Raw genomic sequence first — 22,502 nt, 5'->3', positions numbered from 1 at the left:
TTTTGTAAATTTAAGGTGTGTATGATCATGAGTACCTCTCCTTCCACCAGTTCTAACCAAAGACACTTGAGTGCAGAGGCTTCTCTCTTGTTTAGGAGCAGGACAACAGAAGGGAAAGAGAGACGATGACTTGGCTTCTCTCTCCTCTCAATAATGGATGGGACTGGTGGATTTCTTCAAGAAATATATTTGTGAACAAGATGTAGTTAGTGAATATGATGGGCCAGTATAGGGGCTGGGGAGGTTTTCCCTACTAAATATAACCAGAGGCTTATTTCTTGTATTTTCCTTAAGCAGAATAATCATCCATTTTTATTTCCTTTCCTTAAAAAGATAAACTGGAAAAAATGAAATTTTTATAAACAGGAAACTTGTTATGTATTTCTAGATCCATTGAGGACTCCCTAGGTCTCCTAGAAAATCCTATCTAACCATCTTTCTCTTTCTATATTTTCATTTTCAGAAACTGAAAATCCTAATAAAGCACCAATAAATATTTCTCCCCAACCTCTCTTAATAATACAATACACTATTATGAGGGTCAGTGCTTTTCAGCAATCCTTTTACTGGGCTTTAAAATATTTCAAAATATTAATGATGCAAAAATTGAACTCACCTAAATTGATTTCTGAAATATCCTTCTGTTCAAGATCTGCATCATCTACTGTTGAAAGTGAGAAAAAAATTGTCAGTAGTCTTGTTGAACAAAAGAGAAAAATTTCAGAAACACTCTCTATGCAGTTAAATCATACTTACCATTTCCGTCAGAAAGATGCTTAATCTGAAAGAAAATAAATGTACAGAAAATGGATGATGTATACTAGAATTGATATTTCTAAATATCCAAAAAAGCAGAACTCTACTTACCGATACAGCTGCTACGTGGGCAAAAAACAAGGTAAAAGAGAGAATGTAAGTGGATTTAGTCCAAAACATTGTTGCAAGTGAACTGATATTAGCAAAGACACCTTGTCATAAATACCTGTTAGACTTTGCTCTGACTGTCATATTAAAAACTTTGACCCTTCCATATGTACTGTAATGTTAAAAAAAGGTACTCAAAGATAACTTCATTGACCTTTTCAGATACTTAAACAGATATTAAGTCAACCTTAAAAACTTAAGCTCCGAAGACTGGGAAAAAAATTGGAACAATTAACACTGAAATTATTACATACAAACCAATAACATTCTTAAACATCAGCCATAACTCTTCATATAACAGATAAAAGATTCACTTAACAATAGAAATAAAAATATTATATAAAATGATTATAAAGTACTTAAATCTAATAAAAGATGAATTTTAGCTTTATGGAAATTTAATAAAGCAATTACTGAAAGACATAAAGACATGACTATCTTTCTGTCTCTTTCTGTCCATATATATATGTAAGAATATAATTTCTCCATATATAAGTATATGGAGAAATATCTATAGGTTATTCTGATGTTAATCTATAAATTCAATGTCATTCCAGTAAGAATCCTAACAGGGTTTTCAGTAAAACTTGCCCAACTGACAGACTGTTTCTGAAATTCATATGAAAGAATAAAACTTTAATAATAGATAAGAAAGTTCTAAAAAGAATGAATAAAGAGAAAGGAACTACCCTAATAGAGTATCAGGAATCTTATAAAGTTATGGTAATTAGAGAGCATAATATTCCTAAAAAGAAAGATCAAATGAGTCTAGAACAGACTAGAGATATCAAAATAGATGCCAGTGTATATGGGGCTTTTGTATGTGAGAAGAACCAAAAAATCAACAGGGAAATTTTAGCCTCTTCAATAATAAAGTTGGAACAATAGCATTTCCATATGAGGAAAAAATTAAATTTTTACTCCCTACCATTCACAAAAATAAATTCAAGATACATTAAAAAGGTAAATATAAAAATCAAAACTTTGAAAAAGAAAATATAGAAAAATTGACCTTTAACCTTGAGGTCAGGAAATTTGGCTTAAACAAGGGGAAGAAAGCATAGGAATCATAAAGGAAAAGAATAATATATTTGACTATATCAAACTTTATTCTTTATGACATAAACATAATTAAAAGACATGCCACGGATGAAAGAAGATATTTATACTATATATAATTGAATAAATATTCAGGATATATGATTTCTACAAATCAATAAAAGACAGGGTTATGATCTAAGGGGAAAATGGAGAAAATGTATGAATAGAAAATTCACAAGAAAAAACAAGTGACCAAGTTAAGATTTTTAACCTCGCAAATAATCAGAAAATATGTAAATTCAAATAACGAAATGCCACTTCAAGCTCAGGTTGGCTAAATGAAAAAGACTGACAATACCAAGTGTCAACAAAAAGGAGGAAATAGGGAATCTCATACACTAGGACAGCAGTTTGAAGTCGTGTAATAAAGTTGAAATCTACAGAGTTCATAGGTTACAAACTCTACTTCTAGGTACATATGTTAAAGAAACTCACATGTGTACAAAGTACCATATAATATATTCAATGTAGTACTTTTATGTAATAGTAAAGAATGGGAAAATGTGTTTATACTAGGAGAAAAAACAAATTATGGGATATATCCAGTCATACACAAGTAAATGTTTAACAACCAGCTCTCTGAAAAAAAAAGAAAAAAGCAAAAAGCTTTCATTTGTAGTGTTTGCTGATTTCCATGGTGTAATATTCCCACCATGGGCAACTTTAAGCTCCAACACAATGTCACTGAATGCAGCTGGGAAGAGATGTGCATAAAGGACTCTATCCACCCCCTAGCACAGTGCTGCACATCTGCACACACCATCCTACTCTTGCGTGCACAGGGCATAAGAATCTTTGGTATCGGAGCAATCCTCAGGGTCTACAACTCCCCACCTCAGACCTAGGACTGGCAGGGAGGCCAGCCCAGCTGTCAGAAGAGCATTTCCTGTCACAAGGGCATTTCAGGAGGCAGAGAGAGGCTATAAAATAGGAGCTATAAGATAGGAGGCACATCACCTGGGTGCCTACTTCTAATGGGCAGAAGAGGTCTGTGGCTGACTTCTGTTTTACCAAAGCCATCGGTGCTTGGTGGGAAAAGGAAATAGAGAGTCCTCTCCCATCATTCTCTACCCACTGAAGCCACTCATTTTTTTAAACAAACAAACAAAATAACCCCAACTTGCTCTACAGCTAAAATGGCTTAAGTCAGCAAATAAAATCTATACAATTTAAAACGTGGGTGGGGAGGGACTTGACAAATACCAACTTAATAAGAATAATTGGCTCTAAGAATCAGGGAGGAAAAACATAGGAGACTTTTATTTCTTAAATGTATTGTTTAATTTTTCTCAAACTCTGAAGCAATTATGACAAAGCAATTATGACATAAATATTTGTTAATTCCGGAAGCCAGGAAGTAGAAGCTGGTTATTTTGTTTTCCAGAGAAAAAGGCAAAGCTGTTTCTTTGGTACTGCGCCCTATTAAATCTCAGGTGTCAGGATTTCAAACAGGCAGTGGTGAGACTGTTTAAAATTCTCCACCTGCCCTTGCTTCCAGCCGGATGTGCTTTTATCTTCCCCTTCCTTCTTAAACATATCTGAACAATACACTCTAAGGATGGCTTTGTAGTCAGAGGGGCAGGAATTTAAATCCCACCTCTACCATTGACAAGCTACAGTAACTTCAGAAGCAGCTCTCCGTGTATAGAATGGATGGGAGGCCCACTTCATGGGGCTGATGCAAGGATTCAATGAGATAACATATGTAACCCACAGGTACCAGAATTGTAGCAAGCCCTCAATAAACTGCAGCTCTCTCTACCTAAGCACACTACCCCCTGGCAAAAGACAGGCACTAAGAACACAGCTCAGCCTAGTCCTTGCTCAGCAGAACCTCCAATGATGAGAGCAAGGGTCTTCAGCAGACACAACTTGCCCCTGATGATTTTACGATCTTGAGTGCAGCTGTTAATTAGTTACCAGTTATTTGCAATCCTTGGCACTTCTCATCATCCCAAAGTATCAAGTTAGTAATGCTGGAGCTGTAAACCCTTGGGTTGAGGGGTTTATGACTTTGCAATAAAAAAGGCAAGGTCCATGCCTTATTTCCTATACCTGCCCCAGCGTCTGGCACATAGTAGGCAATTAGTTACTGTGTTCGGCAAAAACCAGTAAAATACAGTTTTCTGTGAAGGTGTTGGATGGGGTGACTTGCTTTGATCTCAGTGAGGGACAAACTGACCAGATCTGAAACTTGGAGGAAGAAAGCCATTGATGGGTAGGAAATGGGAAAACCCTCCCCCAACTATTGCCAGACACTCTCCATCCTCATAAAAGCCCAGGTCAGGACCTGTTCAGGGCTGAGTTGGGAGGCTTGCAAAGTCCTCTCACCCTAACCCCTTCTCAGGATGTTCTCCACTCTCTGCTTCCTCCTCTTTCTACCCTCTTGCAAGATGCCAGTCCCTCCTGCTTCACTCACAGAGATCTGCCTTCAACCAGCTGTCAGTTCACCTCTAACACAACAGTCCTTGCTGTTTCTCCCAGGGCAATCGACACATTAACAGAGGTCAAGGTGTGTAGAGCAAGAGTGGGCAGACCTTGTCTAGAAATGGTCAAAGAGAAAATATCTCAAGCTGCGTGGGCCATACAATCCCTACTGCATCTATTTCATTCTCCTTTTGTAGCACAAAAGCAGACAATAATGGACAATAATGTCCGGGTATAAGCATGGCTGTGTTTCAATAAAACTTTATTTACAATAATAGCCAAAGGGTCATAGTTTGCTGACCCCTGGGTTTTAGAGAATGACCCCCCCCCCACCAGATGGTAGAGATTGAGATGGTGATACAATTGTAACAGAAACAGTAGCAGCAACTGACAAGTACATAGTATAATACCTACCGTAGGTCAGGCACTGTTTTAAGGATCTAAAGGGTAATTGTGCATTTAATCCTCATAATAATCCTAGGAAAAAGGCACCACTATTATCCCTATTTTATGGATTAAGAAACTAAGACACAGAAAAATTAAGAAAACTGCTCAAAGTCACATAGATCCTGTCCCATACTCCTAAAATTCCACTGAGAGGCAGCTTTCTCCACCAATGACTGGACCGTGATGACCAGGGATGAGGCCTCTACCACCAAGCTGCAGCACACCCCCAGTTCTATAGGGTTCCATCATCAGTAGTTTACTAAGAAGACCTAGTCTCTAGGGAAACAGTTCCCAAGATATGGAGTCTTTCAAAACCCTCTGAAAAGCTTGTTAAAGTACAGATTCCTTGGAGTGGAATTTGGAAATTCTGATTCCAGTCAAAGGATGAGGCCCAGGAATTTGCATTTTTGAGACAAGGTCTCACTCTGTTGCTGGGGCTAGAGTGCAGTGGCATCATCATAGCTCACTGCAACCTCAAACCCCTGGGCTCAAGTAATCCTCCTGCCTCAGCCTCCTGAGTAGCTGGGACTCCAGGCACTCACTACCGCATCCAGCTAATTTTTCTTATTTTTGTAAAGACAGTCTTACTATGTTGCTCAGGCCAATCTTGAACTCCTGGGCTGAAGTGATCCTCCTGCCTCACTCTCCCAAAGTGCTTGGATTACAGGCTTGAGCCACTGGACCCTGCTGGAATGTACATTTTTAATAAGCCCCCCCTGTGATTCTGATGCAGGTAGTCTATGGAATACACTTTGATGAACGGGGCTCTATGGAATTTGCATCAACTGGATGCTTCCAGGCCGGGCACGCTGGCTCATGCCTGTAATCCTAGCACTCTGGGAGGCTGAGGTGGGTGGATCATTTGAGCTCAGGAGTTCGAGAGCAGCCTGAGCAAGAGTGAGACCCCGTCCGTCTCTACTAAAAGTAGAAAGAAATTATATGGACAACTAAATATATATAGAAAAAAATAGCCAGGCCTGGTGGTGCATGCCTGTAGTCCCAGCTACTCAGGAGGCTGAGGCAGGAGGATTGCTTGAGCCCAGGAGTTTGAGGTTGCTGTGAGCTAGGCTCATGCCATGGCACTCTAGTCTGGGCAACAGAGTGAGACTCTGTCTCAAAAAAAAAAAACAAAAACAAATAAAAAAAAAAAAACCAGATGCTTCCACTGATTGTGGTTACTGGATAGCTTCCCTCTGGCTTTCTATAAGAAAGTCAAAAAATCATAGCAGTCTTCAGTTTTTGTAGTGGGGACCTATCAGAAAGAATCAGAGAGATGGTCAACACAGAAATCCACTTCAGAATGCCTCCAGAAACAGCCTCTCTGGGGTGTGGTTTGAGGACCTGCATTTTTAACAAGCTGGGAGTGATTTCTATATAGAAAACGTGAGATCCACTGCCCCTTGAAGGCAACTCGGTTTGGGACTGTGCAAAGACCAAGCCAGGGGGCCAGGTTGGCGCACCTGGCAGGACGTCTTACTTAGCTGGGCACTGAGGTCCCTAACAAGCTATTCTCCAGCTGCAGGTGGGCATTCAATGGGTTTGGTTTCAGCCTTTTCTCCTTTACAGAATCCAAAGAACACATTGTCACTCTTCTCCCGTAGTATGAGAAAGAATCAGACAAGCAGATGACTTCACTTTTTGCCAATTGTCTTCCTACTTAATGAATCCTCATAAAGTATTCGAACTGAAGCCAAGCCAGCTGAGAGTTAAAAGGCTGTCCCCTGATTTCAAGAAGAGTCTCTAACCTCAGCTAATTACAGGGTTACTGCTGCCTAAGACACCGGGCTGGACCCTGGCATCTGGGAGAAAAAACTGAACACGTGGGCATCGTTGAGTGAAGGGAAGACACGAGTGGGCTGCTCTCGTCTCTGAAAGGAAACGTGATTCTGATGAAGAGGACTAGCTGTTTTCTACTATTTCTGAAGTTAGGGTCCAAGGAAACAGGCTTAATTTGAAAAAGGGATGCTTAATTGGTAGAGATAAAGACCTTCCTGGTCATCTGAGGATTCTTGGATCCTAAAGTATTTTAAGGAGGGGAACGGTCTTAGTCATAGAAAATCGTGCCAGGCTGGGGATGAGACAAGCACAGGCAGATGACATTCTTCAGAAAGAGACGGTGGTGGAGAAACAGCGGGTGGGGCTTGGTTTGGGGATTTTTTTTTCTTTTGTCCTAGAAAAGTCATTCAGTCAAAAGAGGTCTTTTAATGAAAGCAAGATGATGGTAAGTCACACATGTAACTTGATCAGGAGAACAGGAGGTTCAGCTCTCTTAGAAAACAAATGGGATTTGTAATCCCACTTCCCTTTGAAATGGCAAAATTGTTTTTGGTACAGCTGATTCTTTTATGTGAATGGCCAGCAGCTCTGTTCAAGGCCAATTGCATTGTCTGCCACATCAACAGGACTCTGAGTTGAAGTAACAAAGGGAAGGTGACAGGAAGGCCTGTGGGGGGTGGCATTATTGGAAATTGGAAATTCTCAGGGTAATTGGTCAAAATTGACAGAATGACAAAGGAGGCTTCCTGAGTTTGTAGCAGGTCAGTTTATATTCATATGCTGGATCAATTTTTATATATAAGTTTACTTTCTAATCACCAGTGATGGGAGTGAAAAGACCATCGTGGCAGCTACCTTCTAAAACAATGCCACATATCACATACTAAGGAGGACAACTTTGCACAAACATGCAAACAAAAATGCCAGTCACTGATGACCTCTGAATAGGTGGGTTAAGTTTCTTTACATACCAGGAAAGGAAGAAAACTAGTCAGCCCTTAGTTTTTCAATTTCTGGGAACAGCAGTTTGCCAACCCCTTACCAAGTTCCCCAGCTTGGATGACATTTCTTCTTAATGAAATAGTATCCATTATTCTAACAACCAGGTAATAATATATCAGGCACTTATTACATGGCAGGCACTGTGTAAAATGCTTTACTTAGGAGATCTCATTTAATTCTCGTAACAGTCATATAAGGTAAGAATTGTTGCCTTCATTTTATAGAAGACTGAGCTTGGAGAGGTTAAGTATAGTGCTCAGAACATGAAAAGTATCAAAATAGAGAAATTAGTTAATTATGTCTTTCTCTTCTCAGGCCAGTCTCCATTCTCAGTTGATTAGCTAGACTGACATATTGTTGCATGTGTTCATTTATTCATGCATTCATCTATAAAATGACACTCATTTTTATTGAGTGTCTCCTCTGTACCAGCCAGACACTGTCCCTGCCCTCACAGAGCTGAGACAGAGGTGAGCATCATGAAAGGCAAGTACTCACCAGCATTTAGTGTGTCCTAAAGTAAAGGTGAATCAACAGATAAACACATTAGCAAATTATGATATATTCATAGATCACAATCTTACTAGAATAAAATACACAATAGAATACTGTCACCATGGAATACTACTTAGCAATAAAAATGATTGGACTATTGATACATGCAACAACATGGATGAATCTCAAAAAGCATCATGCTAAGAGGCCAGACACAAGATCATATGCTTTGGGATTTCACTTATTCAAGATACTAGAAAAGGCAAAATTGTAGTACTATTATAGAATCCAGATCAGTGGTTTCCAGGGGCCAGGGGTTGGAGTGGAAGGAGCTTTGACTACAAAGGCAAGGGGAAATGTTTGAGGTGATGGAAACATCCTATGTCTTGATCATGTTGGTGATTACATACTGTATAAATTTGTCAAAACTCATGGAATTGTACATTGAAAATTGGTGAGTTTTATCGTATGTAAGTTACACCTCAATAAAGCCGACTTTTAAAAAATTAGGAACCCTGGGGGCCATATCCCACCTCTTTCACTGACATGCCAGATGACATTGGACAAAATACTGCATCTGTGTTTTGGTTTCTTCTTTTTTAACCTTGGCTAATGAGACCTATTCTTTTTGTCTTGTTACTAGGTCGAGAGAATTTCAAATGGGCAGGTGAAAGGCTTTGTAAGGTATTAGATACCATGCAAATATGTAACTTAATTGTTATTGTTCCCTGAATGAGGACTGTTCTTTTGTGATTCTCAGAGGCCTAGAATAAATTTAATTTGATAGATCTCATAACATTTTGGTTTTTGATCTTGGAAGAAGGGCAGCCTCCAAGTCTGAGCCAGGGCTTCGTAGTTCTGGGTCAGCATGTTTTAGGGAAGACCTAGCCATCTGCTCTGGATTTGGAACATCAAGTGGCTGAGCAGATGGGAAAAACATCTTTTGAACCTTTCTGCCAATGACCACACATCCCTAAATAACATGTCCCTGCCCCCTCTGTGGCTGGATGAGAGACCAATGCTGAGGGCAATCTTACCAGAGTCTGGTCATGGAAAAAAAGGAGTAGTTGATGGTTAGTTCTGTGGTTAGAAGAGCTTCTTGATTCTCATCCAGGGATTTATCTCCTTATTGGGGGCTGCTTTCCTGAAGAAGCAAAAATAGGTCTCAATGTTGAAAGCGATGATTTTCCCCACCAATTTTCATTTGATTTTATTTATTTTAAAGTTTAATATGCCACCAGTTTCAAAACTATTCACACTAAGAAGAAACACGAGTAACACAGATAATCCCTCTTAACATTAACTGTCCAGCCCATATTTGATCCGGGCACCAGTGTGCAATTGGGCCCATGCTGAATGCTGACAGGGAAACCAAGAAGCGGATTGCACATGCCTTGTTTTCCATGCTTTTAAATTTAAATTTTCCTGAGACGTCAGCCTCTTCATTTACTAAGTCAGGGGAAAAAATGTTATGGCATTAAAACATGTCCATTATGGAATATTTTTATAATTTAAAAAATTTAAAAATGTATTTATAATTAAAAAAATTTTAATTTACAAATATATAAAGAAGAAAAGAAAAATCACCATGAATGCCACTATTGACTTATGCTTCATTTCATTGCAGTTTTTTAAATATTTATATATACATATTTTATAATAAAATAAATATTTATCCACTTAAATTTTGACCATTAGGGCTTTCAAGGAGTCACTGAATTGGAATGCCACCTATTTTTCTAAATTATCCTTCTCAAAAGCATTCATCAGTGCTCAATCCTCCCCAAACAGGTTTTGACCAATGCAGAGCCCCACCCAAAACACTGGGGGTCCTCAAATCTCGCCTTTTTAACACATCAACTGCCATGTGAGTTGTATTTAATTCATGCTAGTTTTGAGCCCGAGGCCTTGTGAAGCATATGTAACTCACACGTCTCTGCATCTTGGGAGCTGTGAGAACTATTTTTCAAGTTGCATATACTCAGAGAAAAAAATGAAAAATAGTAAATTTTTCATTAAATTAGAAAAGGTCAATTTGACTTAGAAGTTTTTATTCTATTTTCCTAATAAAACACAGTGGCCCCAAGGAAAAAAAATTTTTCCAGTGTGGCAGTCAATGTGTTAAAAATTAATGTTCATTAAGTTCTTCTATATTCACAATTAATAGTTAATACAAACAACTGGAAAACACAGTAGAAAAATCCTAACTTTAATCTCACTATTCAGAATAACCATTGCTAGCATCTTGGTGTATGTTCTAGATTTTTCTTCCATGCTTATTTTTCTTCACAAAAATATTAATTCCATTAACCTTCTAGCCTAGCTTGTAAATATTTCTCCATGTCGATAGACATTCTTCAATGACCTGATTATCAGTGGCTACTTACAATTTCTCTAAGTGAATATGCTGAATTTAATTAACCAAGCATGTGCTGTGAATGTAGAGGTTGTTTCCAGTTGATTTTGCTACAGGAAATATCTTGGCATTTGCAATCTGATGTACCTCAGGTTATTGCCTTAAAACAAATTCCAAGAAGTCAATTGCTGAGTCAAAATGTATTGAGTTTTTTTTTTTTAAGAAATGTAATTACAAAAGATTCCCAACTCCCCCACCCTCTGAAAGCACCTCACAGAAAGGTGAAGGCAATCTGACCTTTTTCCTGAGAATTAAAGAATTAACCCCACAGGAGGGAAACAAAGTAATCATACTATGGTTGGGTGGTTTATAAAAAACAACACAAAAATGAGGAATATTAGGACTAATAACATGGTCTAAGCAATTTCCATTCTTCCATTCTTTGTTCGATGCCATGATACAAGTAATAATATAATTAGCAAGAATGGCAAAATGCAAGTTTCCCATAGTGGACCCTTCAAATGGGATAATAGTTATGAACACAGTAGACATGACAGGTCTCTTAAAGGGCAAAGGAAGTCAACTTTTGTTGTCTATATGCTACAACTAGAATGCAGCCAGGTAGTTAGTACCATTATATCACTGAATCTTCATTGAAGCCCTTTGACATTTGTTATGCACTGAATGTTTGTGTCTCCTCCTTCCCTTAAATTCGTACGTTGAAGTCCTAATCCCCAGTGTGGCTGTATTTGGAGATGAGGTCTATAAAGGAGTAATCAAGGTTGAATGAGGTCGCAGAGTGGGCCCTGATCAGAGAGCATATGTTCTTATAAGAAGAGACAACAGAGAGCATGCGCCCTCACCATGGCCCCTCACACACACAGAGGAAAGTCCACATGAAGAAAGAGTGAGAAGGCAGTCATCTACAAGCCAGGAAGAGAAGAGAGCCCTAACCAGAGACTAAATTTGCTTACACCTTGATCTTGGGTGTTCCAGCCTCTAAAACTGTAAGAAAATAAATTTCTGTTGTTTAAGCCACTTAGTCTGTGGGTTTGTTTTTTGACAGCAGTCTGAGCAGACTAATACAACATGGGTGTTATCATCACCATCTGCATTATAGATGAGAAAAGCTAGCAGTCTATACCAGGTCACACAGGGAGTGGTAGCCAGCTTTTGAACTCACCTCTGTCTAATGCTGAGGTTTGAGTTCTATCTGCTTGATCCTCCTGACTCTACGAGGAGGAAAAGTTGGTGACTTCCTTTCAGAAGTGATTTGAGACACTCTATTCAACTGTTCGAGGTCCCAGGACATGTTATCATCTGTCTCAGATCCTGAAAATTCACCATTAAAGAACCTTTGTCCAATGTCCCAGAGTCTTCTCTCTCTTTTCTCTGAAACCTCTAAAAAGAATAATATTTTAAGCCAAGAAATCTGACATGTAGTCCCCTCCCCAGAGGTACAGCCACCTAAAATTTTCAGAACATCACCTTTGCTTGATAATCCAGGCTGTGAATACGGAGACCAACCAGGCCTAACCAGTTGTCCATCAACGCAATTGTGTTGCAAACAAATGTCAAACAAGCAGGCTAGAATCAGTAAATAATCATAACTAAAACTATATGCAATTATTATATAATTTGGAGCTACTTAACTCTATTGTAATTACATCTTAAAACTGGGGTATTATGGTTTCCTGACAAAAAGATGACAGAGAAGAACAAAGCCTCCATTATGCCCTTGACATTCTTTGTTTTCATTTTTGTTTTTTTAGTCTCATCAACACTTGCAAGCCAGCCAGGCATGAACTTTCTCTAATCCCCTTGCTATCAATTAAATATTCCTATGTACTCACACACTCTCTCTCTCTCTCTACTCTCTCTCTCTCTACTCTCTCTCTCTCTCACACATACACACACACACACTCACACACCTCACACACATATAAGGTTTTGGATTATGTGGCCCAATTCTTTTTTTATTTTTTTATTGCAGCATATTATGGGGGTACAAAAGTTTAGGTTACATATATGGCCCTTGCCCCTCCTCCCTCCCCCCAAGTCAGAGCTTCAAGCATGTCCATCCCCTAGACGGTGTGCATCGCACTCATTATGTATGTATACACCCATCCCCTCCCCCACCCACATCTGCCCGACACTGGATCAATGTTATTCCTAAATGTGCTCTTAGGTGATGATCAGTGAAATCAATTTGATGGTGAATGCATGTGGTGCTTATTTTTCCATTCTTGGGATACTTCACTTAGTAGAATGGGTTCCAACTCTTTCCAGGAAAATACAAGAGGTGCTATATCACCATTGTTTCTTACAGCTGAGTAGAACTCCATGGCATACATATACCACATTTTATTAATCCACTCATGTATTGTTGGGCACTTGGGTTGTTTCCACATCTTTGCAATTGTTAATTGTGCTGCTATAAACATTTGAGTGCAGATGTCTTTTTTATAGAATGTCTTTTGTTCTTTCAGGTAGATGTATGTGGCCCAATTCTTTAAAAAAAAATGCAGACAACACAGCTACTAACTTTTTTGGCCACCATTTATTCATTCAAACCTGCTCTTGCTCTCATATTTCCTACCTCAGTTACCATCCACTCAATTGCCCTGAACCAGAAACATAGGAGCCATTCTTGCCTCTTCTTCTCACGGCAACCAATCTCAGTAAGTTCTGTGGATTCACCCCCATCTAAACTCCCTAAACCATCTGCCTCAGATGCTTCCCCGCCTCATTGCAGGTGGACATCACCACCCCCTGCTACCAGTGCATCAGCCTCCTAACTAGCCTGCCCACCAGTTCACTCTTTCGCAGGGTGAGAAACTCAAGAATGTTGAAGGAATACAGAACAGTGAGGTATTATTAAAAGTTTCTATATTTGCCACACTACATGTATGTATTAGTATTTTTTCTTGACACATCTCTTTGTGGTCTTTTATGTGCAATCAGCATGTTAGTGCTGTTATCATGAAAGATCTTAAATTCTTAGTAGGATCTCAGATTTTTGATGTTTTATGATTTGAGGATGAGTCACTTAACTTCTTTGAAATTTGGTTTCCTTATCTGAAAATGATGTTACAATTTGATATAGTACTCAAATTCTAAGGCTCTAGGTTGTCTTGAATAAACTTGTATACTAAGATTTTATTTGCTTTTATAATTCACTTGTGGGGATTCACTGTATAGATTGGTGAGTGCGCACCACTGTGCTTATAGACTGTTTACTACTTCTTGATTAAAATCTGCTTTTCTTTGGTATTATATGTTCCACAAGAGGGTGCCCACTTTCTGGCAAATTGGATATTATAGCCGTGATCATTCTCTTAAATTTCAGGTAAATCTCCGAGAGCACAGGATTATAAGCAATTCAAACCACACTTGTAACTTACTTAAATATTTCAAAACATAATTGTTAGTATAAATTGCTTTCAAGTCTTTAAAAGAATATCTCTACAAATGGGGTGAATTGGTGATTGTTACTTATGATATTGAAGTCATGAAATATGTGACATGTGTATAGAACTAGACTTGGAGTTCTAGTCAACACTGCAGAGAACACCCAATTCTGTAAAACTTACCAACTTTCAACTTAATAGCCATGTTTCCTAATTATATCTGTGTGGTCCACTTCAGAGGGTTTATGGAGGTTACCGCAAAGTATATGAAAATGCAGGAGTTCATTGCGAAAAAGTCAAGACTCAGGTTGTATGTTATATTTGTAGGGGAGAAAGGTAAAACAAAATCATAAAAGATCCAGTTTTTCATCTTGAAATGTCTTTATTTGAAATTCCCATCCAATCGATGAAAGGCAGCCACATGTATAGCACGTCCACACTCAATAACATCATACTTTATATGCTACATGGTGACTTTATCAAAATAAGGCCATTGAGTCAAATATTCTCAATAAAAATAATATTTTGGTATAATTATTCATAAAAACAACAAAATACTTTGGAGAGCAAATAAGCAGTTTCCAGGAAACTTTCCTAGCCATTGAGAAAATTTGACTCAAGGATCACATTTATGGGTTTTAGGTAAACTATAACCGGGTTTGGTGAAGGCGATGGTGGTGATGAAGGGAGTGGGACAAAGTTGACGAGGACAAGGGAAGGGAAGAGAAAGGAGTTGGGAGATGGTGGGAGGGGGGCAAACACACTGAGAGAACCCATAGGCAGGAACACTTTAGGTCAGCGCTTCACACACCAGACAACAGCTTCTAGGCAAGCTGGTTTGGGGGCTCAGGAAACAATACCCAGAAATGAAGGCCTCAGAAGCAGCCTCAGAAGCAAAAGTTTTTCTCTGACCTGCCCTCCTGTCTCTCAGTCCCATCCTTCCCTGAGGCTAGTCATGAAACTAGCATACCTCTTTCCCAAGGCAGGTCATAGAAACTAGGACACCTTTTCCTGAAAGCCAGGCTTAAAATCTAAAAATATTCAGTGTAAAACTGACCATAAAGAAATTATCTGCCCTACCTTGTTTGACTGTAGGTCCCAAGACACCCATTCCGTAGAGGGTCCTACCCCATACCCAGAAGGAAGGAATGCATGCTCAGAGAGGCCAAGAAGAATCTAGACAGACAGGCTTGCTGGGTTTCCCCACTCAGTCAATTAGCATTAGATCATATCCTTTTTGCCCGATCATATTTCTACACGGCCGTCCATACTTTGTTGAACATAAGCATAAAAATGACAATTTCCCCCGTATCTTCATTCCGAAGGCTCCTGTGTATACACGTTAGTTAAATAAAGTAGTATTCCTTTTTTTCCAATTAATCTAATTTTTGGAGTTGATTTTTCAGTGAAACTTTAGGGAGCCAAGGGCTTTGTCCCCTGCTGTCCACTGTACAGCAGGAGGACTCAAAAAATCACATAAAAGGCAAAGCAGCCACCCAGAAGGCTGGCCAGGGCACCAAGAGATGTGAGAGACCATGTCTACAAGAAGGACTTCTATGTGAGGTGGTAAAGTTCGTAGAAAGAGTATGGGTTTCTCTTTCAATATGGGTCTCAGTGACCTTGACAACGTTAACTAATGTTTCTGAGCTTCAGTTTCTTCAACTTTAAAATGAGAGTAATACTACTTACCTCTCAGTGTCATTGCAAAGATTTAATACATATAAAGCCACACATGGTGAGTATTACAAAAAACAGTATCTCTGTCATCACCAGCATCATTACCCTCCTCTCCACCCACTATCATCATTTTTATCTTTGTCATCTCATATTGTTATTGTTCTAAGGCTTGGTGATGTAAGTCCTTCAGTGAATGTACCTGGCTAAGAGGCTTTTGTGCCTTCTCACGCTTGGCAACCAAATTAAAACCAAGACTCTTACAAAGATTAACATGCATCTACCTGGTGACCAAGCAATTCTGTTCCTAGATGTTTACCAGAGAGACGTGAAAATACGTGTAAACAAAAAGGCATGCACCAAATGTTTTTTTTTTTTTTTTTTTGTTTTTTTGTTTTTTTTTTTTTTTGAGACAGAGTGTCACTTTGTTGCCCGGGCTAGAGTGAGTGCCGTGGCATCAGCCTAGCTCACAGCAACCTCAAACTCCTGGGCTTAAGTGATCCTACTGCCTCAGCCTCCCTAGTAGCTGGGACTACAGGCATGAGCCACCATGCCCGGCTAATTTTTTTGTATATATATTTTTAGTTGGCCAGATAATTTCTTTCTATTTTTAGTAGAGACGGGGTCTCACTCTTGCTCAGGCTGGTCTCGAACTCCTGACCTCGAGCGATCCACCCGCCTCGGCCTCCCAGAGCTAGGATTACAGGCGTGAGCCACCGCGCCCGGCCTCAAATGTTCATTGTAGTTTTAATTGTAATGTTCTCAAACTGGAAGCAACCCAGATGTCCATCAAGTGGTGAATTGATAAGCAAATTGTGGTATATTTGTCCAGAGAATAACCTACTGACCCAGTCAATAACATGTAAGTCTCAAAAACATTATGTTGACTGAAAGAAGCCAGACACAAAAGAATGCATGCTGATGATTTCTTTCTAAGTTCAATAATAGGACAAACTCATCTCCAGGGACAGAAATCAGAACAGAAGTCACACGGCAGAAGAAGAGGCGCAGAGGAGGGAGAGAGACTGGATTGGCAGGGATTGACTGGACAGGTGCATGGAGGAAACGTCTGGGGCTGTGGGAATGGTCTAACCCTGCGTGCAGGGTGAGGATTTCACAGACTACACATTAAACTGTTCACTTAAGCTGTGTGCATTTGAAATATGTCAGTCACATCCTGATAATACGTCGTCAATTCTTTGGAAAAAGAAGACAAAACAAACATGCCTGTGAGACTTAACTAGCTAAAAAACAATCTCACAAAGTGAAGTTGAGCTACGAAGACAAAGTTTAAGGCAACATGTACAGAGGTAGCTTTCCTGACAAATGGACAGGGGCACACAGTGATGAATGAAGCAAGAGTGGGCACGTCCACGTCCCTAATGCGGGTGGGCCTCATCCCATCAGTTGAAAGCCTGAATAGAGCAAAAAGCTGACCCTCCCCAGAGTAAGAGAGACTTCTCCTACCTGATGGTCTTCAAACTGGAACATCAGCTCTTCCTGATTCCGCAGCAATCTGCCAGCCCACAGACTCAGCCTAGGACATCAGTTCTACAGATCTGGGACTTTCTCCCCTCCATAATCATGTGAGCCAATGCCCTGTAATAAATCTCTCATATATACCTTTATATATATACCATATATATAAAATAAATATTATATATGTTATATAAAATGTAATGTGATATAATATATAAATATAAAAATATATATCCCATTGGTTAATATATAATATGATATAATGTATAAATATAAAAATATATATATCTATATCTACAATTGCTTCTGTTTCTCTGGAGAACCCTAACTAATATAATGTGCTTATCACCACCTGACATACTATGTATTTCCTCATTTATTTGTTTACTGCCTGTCCCCTTTGTGTAAGTTCACAAAGACAGGAACTTTGTCTTATTCTCTGCTGTAGATAAGTGCCCAGCACATAGTAGGTGCTCAGTAAATAATTGTGAATGAATTCTACTTGAAAGATTTCTTCTACTTGAAAGGCTATTTAAGAATACATACAAGGCTTTCTCCAACAATGCCGGACATCTAGAGTAGTGGTTCTCCACTTTGGTTACACATGAGAATCAATAAGGAGCTTTTATGTATTTCATTTTATGCATTTAAAACATGATTCTGAGAAGTGGTCTATCAGCTTCACCAGACAGCCAAAGAGTCCACGGTACAAAAAGGCTAAGAATTGCCCAGCTCAGTTAAAATGGCCTGAGGACCGGAATCATGTTTTCGTCTTTAGTCACAGCACTTTACACATTGCAGATGCACAACAAGTGTTTATTGAGCAGAGTGAGAGAGGGCGAGGCCTTGGTGGGCCCCTGCTGCCCAACAGCTTGCCTTTGCTGAGCGCCGTCCTGGAGCCAGGCACTGTGTAAACGCTGTACCAGCTTCGTCACTTAATTCTCACAGTAACAAGCCATCGAGGAGGGTGTCATTATTCTCCCTAACTCACAGATGAGAGAGCTCACCGACGAGAAGTTTAGAGTTACGTTTCGAAGTTAAGCAGTGCTCCCAAAGTGAAAGTAGTGCTCTTTGATGGGACAGCCTGACTTGGGAATCCCAGCTCTCACCCGCTGGGCTGTGCTGCCTCCCTGTGGCATCTCGCCCTGCGTCCTCCAGCACCTTCCCAGTGGGTCTCTTCCAATATGTTTGCAACACCATGTCACAACCGTCTTTATTTAAAATTCTTTAGAGGATTCTTGTTGCCCTCAGTATACCATCCCAGGACACCATACTGTGGCATTTGTGACCTGGCTTCATGTGCTCTCAGCACCAGGTCCTCCCGTCCCCGTCCCAGCTTCCTCACACACACCATACTCCAGCCTTGGCCACCTTGCTCCGGTCCCCCAGACTCGGCACACATTCACTCCATAAAGCAGCTCCCTGGCCTAGAGTGTGCTCTCCCCTCCTCTTCTCCTTACCTCTGGCCTGCTTAACGCCAGTTTTCTGTCTGGATGCCACTTTCTCCAAGAGGCCTCCCCTGGCTCCTGCAGACTACATGATGAGCTCCAGGTAAGGGCTTCCCTTCCACACCCCATCACCCTTTGTTGTTTTTGATGGGTTAACTCTCTGTTTTCCCACCTGGACAGGATCTAGTCTGTTTTGCTCACTTTAGGGAAGGCACCTAGCACCAGCTGTAGAGCCTAGCACATAGTACATGCTTAACATGTATTTATTAAGTGATTGAATAAATGAGTCATAGAGATATGATTATGTGCTTTTAAGAACTCACTTATCCATTTGCATGAAATGTCCAGAAAAGACAAGTCTATAGAGATAGAAAGATTAGTGGCTCCCAGGGGCTGATAGCAGGAATGGGACGTTACTGCTAATGGGCACAGGGTTTCTTTAGGGTGATAAAATTGTTCTAAAATTGGGTTGTGGTGAAGGTTGCACAACTATGTATTTCTACTAAAAATCACTGAATTGTGCACTTAAAATGAGAGCATTTTTTGGCATGTAAACTATACTTCAATAAAACTGTTTTCCAAAACATAGGCCTTATGTCTTCACTTTGGCCAGTCTTCCTTTATTTCCACTAGGCAATTTTTTCCCCCTAGGCCATTAACATCTTTTACAGCAAAATGAAACAAAACAAAAACAACTCGGGGTTTATTCACTCTGCCATGAGCAGAATTCCAAGTACAGTGTCCTAAAAGAGAATAAATAAATTCCATGGTCCCCCTCCCATAGAGCTTAATTTTACTATCTGGTTTTGTGCACCTGTGTGCATACGTATGTCGTTGTTATTCTGTAATATCTGTTTGCTTTCACAAACCACTGCCTTTGAACTCAGCTGACAACCTTGGTTGTTTCTTTGTCTTTCTTCATTTTGTTTTATGTACCATGTTCTTGAAATGGTAGGAAAAGAGAAGGTTCCATTGGGGTGAATGAGTGTGGGTGCAGGCACTTGAGTGTTAAGAGATTGCTCCGTCGATCAAGACCCAAGACTTATTGTCCTCAAGCTATTAGTAAACACATTCCCTTGTCAACCTGCATGAATAGAGGGGTGTTATTTACCAGAAATACCTTAGATGACCCAAAACCCTGTCACCATTTGTATTTTAGACTAGTTTTTCCTTCTCTGCTTTCATTTAAGTACAGGTGCGTCTGCAGTTATTGGAGCCAGAATGCTTTAAATAGGGAAGACTTATTATGAAAGTGCCTAAATGTTTTGTGCCAAGGATCCTTTTGGCCACCTGGTGAAGCCTATGGACCTCTTTCCAGGAAAAGACTTTCTAAATAAAATAAAATGTAAAAGATACAAAGGATACCAATTTTATTAAAATTCAATTATCAAAATATTAAAATAACAGTTGTGACATAATATATTTCTTTATTAATTATTATATAACTAGACTTAAGGATAATTCTAATAGCATAATTTCTAAAAATGAGTGTAAATATTTCAAGATATCTGAGATATCATCAAAATATTTTATAATCTGAAATAATCATGTTCATATAACATAAAAATACCTGAGATGTCTGTGTGCAACAAAGCCACAGGAACTGCTAATATATTGGAGTTTTGTTACCCACATTCACTCTCTATGCAGTCACAGGAATGTTTGGTTTGGAAAGGATTTTAGCAGTTATATGGCTCAAGGGTTCTAAATCTAGATCGACATCACAATAATTTAGTGAATATTGAAAAAATAGAAATTCCTAGGACCTAGGCCTGACTTATTAAATTAGACTTCCATGGTGAAATGCAGGCACCTGTATTTTTTTTTAAATAGTTTCCAGAGATTATTCTGATACACAGCCAATTAGGGAATCCACTAAACTAGCCCAGTTTTCTCCAATAATTTATCTACCAAGATATGGCATTAATATATATTCTCTTTTCTACCCTCAACTCTCATAGACCTGGTGTTTTAAACGGCTTTGTCTCACTATATGAGTTATCATTAATTCCTTCCCCCATATTAAAAAAATGTTTAACATGTACTTTAGATATAGTAAAATTTATACTTTTAGTGTACCATACAGTCACGTAAGCACTACAACTATCAAGATAGAGAATAGTTACATCATCTTAAAAAAATTACCTGTGCCCTCCACCCTTCTTCCCATCCCCAATACCTGGCAACAACTGATCTGTTTTCTGTCCTTCTAGTTGTGTGTTTTCCAGAATGTCTCATCAATGGGTCATACCATATGTAGCCTTTTGAAACTGACCTGTGAATTTAGCATAATGCATTTGAGATTCACGCATGTTGTATCAGTGTTCATTCCTTTTTATTATTAAGTAATATTTTATTGTATTGACATACAAAGTTTGTTTATCCATTCACCAGTTGAGTACATTCGGATTGTTCCTAGTTTTTGGCGATTATGAATAAAGCCACTATAAACATTCACACATAGTAAGAATGTAAAAAAATGTAAGTTTTTATTTCACTGAAGTACAGATATAAAAGTGGGATTGCTTGGTTATGTATGGTAAGCATACATTTAACTCTATAAAAAACTCCTAAGCTGTTTTCCAAAGCGGCTATTTAATATATTTTTCGCCAGCAAAGTGTGGGAGTTCCAACTACTCTGCAGTCTCAGAACTCGGTGAGGTCAGCTTCAGCTTCTTCTTCTTCTTTTTTCCTTATTCCATTCTACCACGTATGCAGTGTATCTCATTGTCATTTTAATTTGCATTTCCCTTATGGCTAATAAGGTGGAGCACTTTTTCACGTGCTTATTTGCCATCTGTGTATTTTCTTTGGTGAATTGTCTGTTCAAATCTTTTGCCCATTTTATAAATTGTTTTTATTATTATTGAGTTTTGAGCTTTTAAAAAAATATATTCTGGATGCAAGTCTTTCATCAGATAATATGTTTTGCAAAGATTTTCTTTGAATTTGTGGCTTGTCTTTTCATTTCCTTAACGGTGTCTTTTGAATAGAAGAAGGTCTTAATTCTCATTTTTTTCTAAGGTAAATCATGCTCTTGGTGTCATATCTAAGACATCTTTGCCTAACTCAAAGCCACAAAGAGTTTCACCTTTGTTTTGTTTTGTTTTTTTCTAGAAGTTTTTAAGTTTTACATTTTATTTTCAAGTCTATGATCTATTTTGTGTTAACTGTTATATTTGGTACAAGGTATGGATTAAGGTTCATTGTTTTGCTTATGAATATCCAATTCAAACCATTCAAACAAAAAGTTCCTACACCATTTGTTGAAAAGACTTTCCTTCATTGAATTCCTTTGATGTCTTTATGAAAAAAATATCTATTGGCCATATCTGCGTGGGTCTATTCTTTGACTTTCTATTCTGTTCCATTGATCCATGTGTTTATATTTTTGCCAACACCACACTGCCTTGGTTACTATAAGCTTTGAATTCAAGTAGTGTGGCTCATTCAACATTGTTCTTCTTTTTCTAAATTATTTTGGCTATCGTAGTTCCTTTACCTTTCCTTATAAATTTTAGAATCAGCTTGTCAGTTTCTAATAAAACACCCTGATGGAAATTTGATTTGAATTGTATTGAATTTACAGAATAGTTTGGGAAGAACTGACATCTTAAAAATATTGAATCTTCTAACAATGAGCATTTATATCTTTCCACTTATCTAGATCTTTGATTTTTTCATCAGTTTTATAGTTTTCAGTATACAGACCTTGCTCATATTTATATTTATCCCTAAGTATTTCATGTTGATTTGATGCCATTGTAAATAGTATTTTCTACATTTTTCAATTGCCAATAGTTCATTACTAGTATATGGAAATAGGATTGTTTATATATATATATATATATATATATATGCATACATATATATATACACGTGTATTGACCTTGCATCCTGCAACCTTGCTAAACTCACTTATTAGTTCTAATACCTTTTTTTGGAGATTATTTAGAATTTTTT

The 22,502-nt window shown here is 38.6% G+C and overlaps 1 protein-coding gene across 1 annotated transcript in view; it reads right to left on the bottom strand.

The window, feature by feature from the left end:
• The window catches only part of MEP1A (meprin A subunit alpha), a 32,443-nt gene extending 31,779 nt beyond the window's left edge, over positions 1-664 (bottom strand). Inside the window, exon 1 of the mRNA XM_045543686.1 lies at positions 617-664. The gene's annotated coding sequence lies outside the window, so the exon portion shown is untranslated. The remainder of the gene's footprint in view (positions 1-616) is intronic.
• Between the last annotated feature and the right edge of the window lie 21,838 nt (positions 665-22,502).

The sequence above is a fragment of the Lemur catta genome, chromosome 2 (genome assembly GCF_020740605.2).
Source record: "Lemur catta isolate mLemCat1 chromosome 2, mLemCat1.pri, whole genome shotgun sequence".
NCBI lineage: Eukaryota > Metazoa > Chordata > Mammalia > Primates > Lemuridae > Lemur > Lemur catta.
Note: the sequence above shows the minus strand (reverse complement) of the source record. Positions and strands in the feature narration are given on the sequence as shown.